This window comes from Schistocerca americana, chromosome 1 (genome assembly GCF_021461395.2).
Source record: "Schistocerca americana isolate TAMUIC-IGC-003095 chromosome 1, iqSchAmer2.1, whole genome shotgun sequence".
NCBI classification, from domain to species: Eukaryota; Metazoa; Arthropoda; class Insecta; order Orthoptera; family Acrididae; genus Schistocerca; species Schistocerca americana.
The window spans coordinates 318,327,802-318,337,227 of NC_060119.1; the positions used below are offsets into that span (position 1 = coordinate 318,327,802).

Genomic DNA, 9,426 nt, shown 5'->3' on the forward strand with positions numbered 1-9,426 from the left:
GATCGTCTGTCAACAGTTGTATGTCCACTGTATTTCATCAGAAATTTTAATATTATTTCGTTATATTGATTAGCTTTCGCCTATACTTAAAATTTTAATTACTCTTCAGGGTTTATTTCAAGCGTGTGGTAATTTCTCTGTTATTAACTTTTGTTAAAAAAATGTATAACATGTCATTTTATGAAAATTTATTTTGATATTCGGGACTAGGGCATATGGAAGCAAGCAATTTCATTTTGAAATAGTTTTGCTCACACCAACTGACTACATAGTTGTGTCCAACGAACATGCTTGTAGTCTTTGTTGACGTACGAAACATGCCGGGAAAAGCCGTACAACAGTAGCAGGATCAACTCTCGAGAACGTAAATTTGTTGTAATTTCTGTGTTCGTGTCCCGTAAGTATAAAAGTTGAGTAGCTGTAAGGGTGCCTTTAGTACAAGGATCGTAATATTAACCACCCCTTTATTTAGCTAACAATCTGATTTATGAATTACCTGTCTGGATTACGCAACGACTGGAATGGAAGGAAACCCGAATGTATTGGCCTATGTACTTAACCTTTCCCTGTTACCCGTTGCTCGCCACCCCATATATTTTCACCCCTAAGTCTCAGACTGAAAATTCTAGAAATGAATGTAACTGAGGAAAAAGTCTTCGACTTTTATCACTTCGGCCTTCCTTGTTATCGGAAGTTAGTCAGAAACGTGAATTAACTTATACTGATGGTGTGTGAAAATCTAGTGACTTAATACTGATGATTTGATGGCTTTTAGTATTTTATCATAAACTCGAATCCATTTTAAGTCCAGTATTTCAGTCTCAGGTGTGTGATTGACATACAGCATTCAACTTAAAACGGTAGGCTGTATGATATTGCGGACAAGTAGTGCTTAGTATCTGCGGTCGTTTAGGGAGTCGGAATATAACAATAACTCCCCACAGCCAAGCACTGTTTCGTCTATATAGGGTTTACTAGTTGCTATGGAAAGTTCAAGAATTAGCTTGTATGGTAAAATATTTTCTCGCTACCCTGATGTATAACATATCTCCCACATTCCAGTCAATCACCAACGGTTAATTTCCATATTTACCAACTTTTTCATAATTGTTAAGTTTTGTTGTCACCCAGTCAATGTCAAGTGTTTTGTTGTTTCTCCCTGCAGTACAGCATTCTCTGGGCCCCATAGACAGCGTTGCTGCTGTTATTTAATAATTGGTTTTAACATACTATCTTGTAACTTTCCCAGCAACAAAACTGTAGAAGGTCTCTCAGCAAAATGTCAAGACTTTATTTGGAGGATAAAGTGTTAGATGTTTACAAATTGTTGAATTATGAATAACTATCGATCTTTACATTCAAAAACAGGAGTATTAATAAATATCAGCAAATTACAGATAAAATTTTGAGTCAGTTTCAGGTATATGTCAAGGCCCTTACATCATAAGTGTTCCTCAAAGTAGAAATAAATGCAAGCTTCATTCTTTTATTGATGGTATTTAATATTAAATGAAGGTGTCTTCCGTTACAGGCAACCACATACATCATACAAGCACATATCAAAACATAGAGAGGTAGGTGAAATACACAATATATACTGCATTTCTTACCACTTACCCCAGTCATCTTACTATCCCTTCCACTTGTCATGGCTCACCTTAAGTCTGTCTCATACTGAAGCTCTTGAAACTAATTAAAGTGTTATGAAATCACTGTATTTCGGTATTGTTTTACATAAAAAACAGAATCCTTTCATCTACTCATTTAGTTAATTTGAGATTAAGAAATTTTTCTATTAACTTAAGAAAGATATTTCTGTGATTGTTCCTGTCTGAAACTAGTGTAGTTGCTATACGGTTTTGTATTAATTCACATTGCATCGGTTCTCCGAGACATATGAAATGCTTGTTATTATGGTTTTATAATATAATTGTTTATGCATATTTGGTGCTATATGGACCCGTTAGTTATTTACTGAATGTAAAATTGTGAATGTGCTTTGTATTGATTTTTACCATAGTGCAATTATGGCATTAACATTCTTCCTGCAGCGTAATTCAGGAAAGGCTAAAGTCTAGATCAGGGCCAGCGGCAGTTACAGCAGTGATTGTCTATTGCTCATAGGTTAGCAATGCTTCAGTTTCACGTAGCCAGTGGGAAGATTTTGACATAATTGGTGAGAGGCAAGAACAGAGGCAGCGTATTTCTAACACTGGATTGGAAACCATTGCCTTGTTTGCTGTTTTTCGATGCATTAGAGAGTTTTGAGAGAGATATTTTGTGTTCATGACAGCAAGTGCTATTACATGGATTGACTTAAGAGTGATTTAGTTCTGCGCAGTGATGTAGTCCATTGGTTGTCTTGTGAACTAACTGTACAGACACAAAAATGTATCAAACATGGTTGTAAAATGATTCTTAAAGAATCGAAGGTTTGTGTGGGTGGAATCATCTGGAAGTAGAGCAAAAGCCGCCACTTTGAGATAGTGGATCAATGTTTTTTTATTTCAGTCATGGGAGAAGGTAAGTGGATCAGTGTTTATCAGTAATAAACAGTGAAACACCTCCTGACCCCCATGATTTTTAATTGCAACACTGATCCACTTATCAGTGTGCTTGTGCAGATCAGTCGCATAGCAATACAGAGCAGAGAAATATTTCAGTGCTTTTTCGAATATATCATAAGTTGTTCCGCTGTCCTTGGTTTGCAGATACTATCACAGTTTAAATAGCTGCAGCTCAAACAAGGAACAATTAAATTTATAATACTCATTTACAGCAATCTTTCACCCTTTCTTCCAAATGTATTACTTCGAAACACGTCGTCTGCCTGCTGCTCTCTCATTGGCTGTGTCACACATACAGCTGACACACCTGCTTTTGTTCCCATCATACCTCACGGCAAGTGCTGACAACATTCCTGCATGAAACACGTAAGTATGCCACTGGCCCTATTCTAGACTTTTACCAACAGGAGACTTAGTTTTTGCATTCAGGAAATGTAACTTGATTTTTATGTTTATGTTGAAAATACTGTTAAAATACCTCACATTTTTTACTTATTTATTTTTTCTTTCCTACATTAGTCTCTCTCTGAAAAAAATAATTTGTATTTATATGGCGTTAAAAATTCAATATGGGCAAGTGGGACCACTTTCAGTACTTAAACAATTGTTTCAGGGCTCCCATTTACAACATCTTGCCATCTGCCGGAAAACATGTCTCGATACCGTGAATGGGACCTTTCGTGCAAGGTGTACGTGGGTAACCTGGGGAGCAACACGTCGAAATATGAGTTAGAGACTGCCTTCAGCAAGTTTGGCCCGCTGAAAGATGTTTGGGTAGCAAGGAACCCACCTGGTTTTGCTTTTATTGAGTTTGCAGACCCTAGGGATGCAGAGGATGCAGTGCGAGCTCTGGACGGTACACGTCTGTGTGGCACACGTGTTCGTGTTGAGATGTCAACAGGGAGAAGTCGTGAGGGTGGCAGGAGGTCCTGGCGATCAAGATCTCGCTCTCCCCGTAGGAGGTCATATAGCAGATCGCGTTCTAGAAGCCGCTCTCCCCGTCGGTCTCGTTCACGATCTCTCTCAAGAGATAGGTACTGATATGAACAGATAAAATTACCTGAACTAAGTTTCATATTTTATATAGTAAGAAAAACAATGGTATATTTTATGCAGTTAATACTCTGCACTTTGTTGTCAGTAAGTGTGTAAAACAAAGTCATTTGTAGATTTTACTTTCATTTCTGTTCATTGAATTTTTGAAAAATTGTTGACCAAACATTTTAATAATGTATTGCGATTTTTCCATAATTATTTGATAAATAAACTTTCATATGCACCTACAGAAGTGTTTATTGTAAAACCTTGAAACCTTCGGTTCAGTTTCTCTCAAGTTTTAGTTGCACTTTATCAGACTGATATAAATTCATCTTGAACTTGTATATAGTGAAATGGAAGAAAGAAGAAATTGTGTGTGTAGCATCTCCTCAGATGTTTATAAATTCTGCTTCTTTCCTGTTTTTTGAAGTTTGCCTCTTTTGTATGTATTATACAGATTGGCCTGAATGCTCTAAAGCGACATGAATATTTGTTCAGTGATACTCATATATGACAAGTCGCAATTATAAAATTTGTGTTAACTGACTAGCAATTATCCGGTATAAAGTCTGGCGATGAAAATGATTTCCGTAAACACTGGCTTACAAATAATGGGGATTGGGGGTTTATCATGAATTGCACTAATGTGCATTTAACTCAGAATCTTTACTATTTTCCATGCAAGGAGATGAACTCAGACACTTGAATTTTGTAGATAATTTATCAGCAGTTATCAGAGTTCATCTCATGGCCTCCCTCCAGGTAGTCATTACCTCTTCTCTATACACTTACAAAACTTCACTGACATCTGTCTGCATACTTCATGAAACTAGTGTGTGTTGTTATGCACATTTCGGTGGCTCCGTTGGTTAAAGCACTGTTGACAAAAGAAAAATGCCTCGAGTTCTAACTACGGCCCAACACACAATTTCACTCTTGGCAGGAGATTTCGTTGAGTATCTGTGCACTTTATAGTGTTTGTGTTTGAATAGTAATTCTGTCAGTACAAAGTCCTTCAGGAATGTTTTTGGGCTGTCATAAATTATAACTATAATAAATAGCTTTTGTGTAGTATCACAAATTTCATTTGTAATGTGCATCAACTGTCAAATGTATTTAATATTAGTCTTGTTTATCCAGCATCAATAAAAACATCTACTTCCAATTTTTATAAAATTAGACTGTAAATGAAGATAGCAAATACATGGCAAAACTTTTGCATTCTAAGAGATGCTCAATCCTATTTGCACTTGTGAGCAACTGGTCTTGTCCTGCTAACCAGTATCAAGTAAGTATATATGTATGGTTATTTATAGACTCTAAACAAGTATCAAGACTCTATTCATTCAACTGTGACAAATGGGATGAATAGTCCTTACCTTCAGAAGGTTAAGTCCAATTACAGTGAGTAGAAACACAGATAAATAATTAAATGTGGTAATACATTCATAGCATGGGATCTCACAAGGGCTATTCAGGTGACCATTTTGGAATTTAGTCATATTTGGTAAAGGGATACCTATGTGTCTTCATTGTAAACTGCCAAATAGTGCTGTCCCAACTCTAGCCATTTTCAATAAATTCAGGTTTGAAAACTTGTGTAAGTGTACCTGGTCATTAGTAGGACGCCAATTTCCCTATTTCAGAGACCTACTCAGTAATGAGTTGACTTACAGATCCCAATCTTCCCCCCCCCCCCTCTCTCTCTCTCTCTCTCTCTCTCTCTCTCTCTCTCTCTCTCTCTCTCTCTCTGTGTGTGTGTGTGTGTGTGTGTGTGTGTGTGTGTGTGTGTGTGTGTGTGTGTGTGTGTGTCCGTCACCTACTTTTCTTTTTTTAGACAAAGCTTAATTCTGATAACAGTAGAGACCTCAGTTTGTGCACTGTAACTCTTTAGTCTGTATTAAGTATAAATAATAATGAAAAGTATTTGGCAGTGTAATTGAATCACTGATTGGAAAAAGGAAGAAAGTCCAATCATCTCTGTTTAGAGAAAACTAAAAAAACTTGTTAAAACTTACAGTTTTGTGCTCCATTACAAACTTGTAGAACTAGGTTATCTGTACACAGTGATGAGTTGTTCCAGTGCAGTTGATAAATATTTTTGAAGCTATCCTGTTTGGAAGTTGGTGGACATTCGTCCGTTTTCCAATAAATTATCCTCTCATGGGGAGTTAGCAAAGAATGTAACAGTAACATAGGTTTACTCAGCTATTTATTTTTATTTTTGTTCTAACAATTTATTTAGTAAAAATCTTAAGAACAACAATGTACTGTGATAGAATATAAAAAAAATTGTAATTAACAATATTCTTTAACACTTTAATCTTCATCAAATGTACTATGTTGTCTCTTTGGAAGTTCTAATCTTCTACATCAGACTGGAAATCATTATTTCCTGTGGGCCACTGAAGAATGTTGTTAAAAATGTCTTGATACTCTAATGGAATGTACTTCATTATTTTATTAAGCTCTTGCAGCTTCTGCGTATTTATAGGAATCTTACCATTGTATGCCGTAGTTCTGGGATAATCAGGTATTTGTTTTCCTTTAAAAAGCCTGTGTGTATTGCAAAGCAGTCCATCTACCCATTCTGAACAAACATACTCTGGATTCTGATGCTTATAGGTCAAATGCCAAAATTTAGTAAGCGAAAAATCTTACTTTTGCTTGACAATTTATGGCAATTGAAGATTTTTTAAAGTGGTGTGGCCACCATTTCTTAAAGTCAATAATATCTTTATGTTCAATAATTTTGACTTGAAACGAATTCAGTGTTTTTCTTGAATTAACTATCATTTCAACGCACTGTTTGACAGAGGAGATTCTGTCTTGTTGTCATATGACTCTCTTTATTATGGCAAAATCCCTATCACATGGGAGGAAGGAGTGACCTCGAACAGGAAAATAATGCTGAATTATTTGAAATTTTCCTGTCATTGGAAAATACATCAGGTACCACACAACAGTATTGTTTTTGTTTTGCCCGCCACAAGAATCACTTAACACGTAGTTCTTTCAGTGAGTCAGGTAGTCCACTTACACAGTCACTGAGAAATGTGCACACTTCATTGAGACATCGTTTGCCTTATCCTTCATGGTAGCAATAAAACTGTGCTCTATTGTCTTTCAGGTTATGGATTCCAAATACAAAAAGCCACGGTTTTCTTAAGTAGAGCATTTCCTGTACAGGAAGACAAGGAAGGGGAACATTTTGCATATAATCAGAACACCAGATCCTAGTGATCTAGCTCTCTTGCATCTTTCTTTGACATAGTCTTCTATATTTCTTACAGTGCCAGGCCAGATCCTCTATCATTCCTTCTAGCACACAGTTTTATCACCTCTTGTCGGTTTTTATAAAACTTGGATGCTCATCGCTTGTAACCCATCAGATCTGTGTTGTGTCAGCCACTCATTTTGCAACTCCGTTCAAGAATGGAGATTTAATTTTGACTAGAAGCTCCTCACACGCAGAATGTACATCTACTTGTGGACGACCGAATCTATAATGAAAATTTTCATTGAATTTTTTGAGATAATATTCAAACTTCATCGTCAATTCTGGATTTTTGTCACAATACAAGTCGTGCAGTTTCTCATATTTATGTTGGAATCCAAATATACAATACTTTTGCCACTGTAGTGTGACTGGTGGGTTGGGGAAGATCAAATATGAGCATCAATCTTAGCAATGACATCAGCTCCAGCTATATTTCCCCTGTTAACATTCTTTCCTCTATGTTCATCTGGAGACTGTCCATTAACAAGGATGATGTTAAGTGTACAACAGTCTTATCACTCACAGCATGCAAACTGCAAAAGGCTTTGCGACGTACCTGTATCCTTTCGGTCTGTTTCATATCAAAGAATCTGTATGTACCTTTCTTCACAAATGTCGGATTTTCTTTTCTGCTCCTTCTCCTTTGTACAGGTGAATCCTCTATCAGTCCCATTAAATACAGATCTTTCCCCCACTTAGTTTTACCATCATTAAATCTCCTAATTATTTCCATTTGATCCTCATCTTTGAAATGTTCAAAACAGACTTTGGAACAACTGCAACAGAACAAAATGTTTGAGCAAGCTACAATATACTTCACTTAGATATTTAGCAGTAAAATGAAGACAAACATCACAGGAAAACATTTATATAAAACTTACTTGCATGGTGGACCAGACCGTTTTGCGGGCACAAGTAATCCATTAGAGGTTATGTATTACTGACCTAGTGATCTAGCTCTCTTGCATCTTTCTTTGACATAGTCTTCTATATTTCTTACATCTTTTCTTCTCCTGTGTACTTTTTCAATTTCAGAGTCACTTTAACTCATCATGCTACAGGTCTACAAATAGCAACTTACATAAACACACTGACAATAATATGAGACAGTAAAACTGAAACAATGTGTTTAAATGACACTTTGTACCATTGTTGTAACATTCTTTGCCTGATATCTGGTGATGCTGCTTACACTGGTGAGTGGAAAACAGAAGAATGTCTGGACATTCTTCACTATTCCACTAACTACAAACTTTAAAATGCTGTACTTTTTGTATTAGTACTGATTTTTTTCTTCCCATTTCCACTCATCGATGAGTAGACAGCTCAAAAATTAAATGTAAACACATCAAAAAAAGTTTTCAATCACCTTGGTTCCGAGAGTTCCGGAACCTGTACAGAAAATTGGAGTAGAGATCAACATAAACATCATTTCCACCCTTTTTATTGCTCCTGAAAACCACACATTGCATGCTGTACCACCATACAGCGAGACCTTCAGAGATGGTGGTCCAGATTGCTGTACACACTGGTACCTCCAATACCCAGTAGCATGTCCTCTTGCACTAATGCATGCCTGTATTTGTTGTGGCATACTATCCACAAGTTCATCAAGGCACTGTTGGTCCAGATTGTCCCACTCCTCAACGAAGGTTCTGTGTAGATCTATCAGAATGGTTAGTGGGTCACGTCGCACATAAACAACCCTTTTCAATCTATCCCAGGCGTGCTCGATAGGGTTCATGTCTGGAGAACATGCTGGCCACTCTAGTTCTGCACTGTCGTTATCCTGTAGGAAGTAATTCACAAGATGTGCACGATGGGGGAACGAATTTTCGTCCACGGAGACGAATGCCTCGCCGATATGCAGCCGGTATGGTTGCCCTATCAGTCGGAGGATGGCATTCACATATTGTACAGCCGTTACTGCACCTTCCATCATCACAAGCGGCATACGTCAACCTCACATAATGCCACCCCAAAATAGCAGGGAACCTCCACCTTGCTGCACTCACTGAACAGTGTGTCTAAGGCGTTCAGCCTGACCAGATTGCCTCCAAAAACGTATCCGACGATTGTCTGGTTGAAGGCATGTGCGACACTCATTGGTGAAGAGAACGTGATGCCAATCTTGAGCGGTCCATTCGGCATGTTGTTGGGCCCATCTGTATCGCACTGCATGGTGTCGTGGTTGCAAAGATGTACATCGCCACGGACGTCGGGAGTGAAGTTGTGCATCATGCGGCCTATTAGGCACAGTTTGAGTCATAACACGACATCCTGTGACTGCACAAAAAGCATTATTCAACATGGTGGCGTTGCTGTCAGGGTTCCTCCGAGACATAATCCGCAGGCAGTAGTAGCTCTTCGGTGGCCTTAGCGAGGCGTGTCATCGACAGTTCCTGTCTCTCTCTATCTTCTCCACAACCGAACATCATCACTTTGGTTCACTCAGAGATGCCTGGACACTTCCCTTGTTACCAGCCCTTCCTGGCACAGAGTAACAATGCGGACACTATCGAACCGTGGTGTTGACCGTCT

General features: G+C 37.9%; 1 long non-coding RNA gene across 1 annotated transcript; it reads left to right on the forward strand.

Moving 5' to 3' along the window:
- Nucleotides 1-9: 9 nt before the first annotated feature.
- LOC124597508 lies at nt 10-3,173 on the forward strand. Its single transcript, XR_006978545.1, has 3 exons — nt 10-397; nt 1,532-1,574; nt 2,780-3,173. It is a non-coding gene; the product is annotated as an uncharacterized LOC124597508 (long non-coding RNA).
- The last annotated feature ends 6,253 nt before the right edge of the window (nt 3,174-9,426 follow it).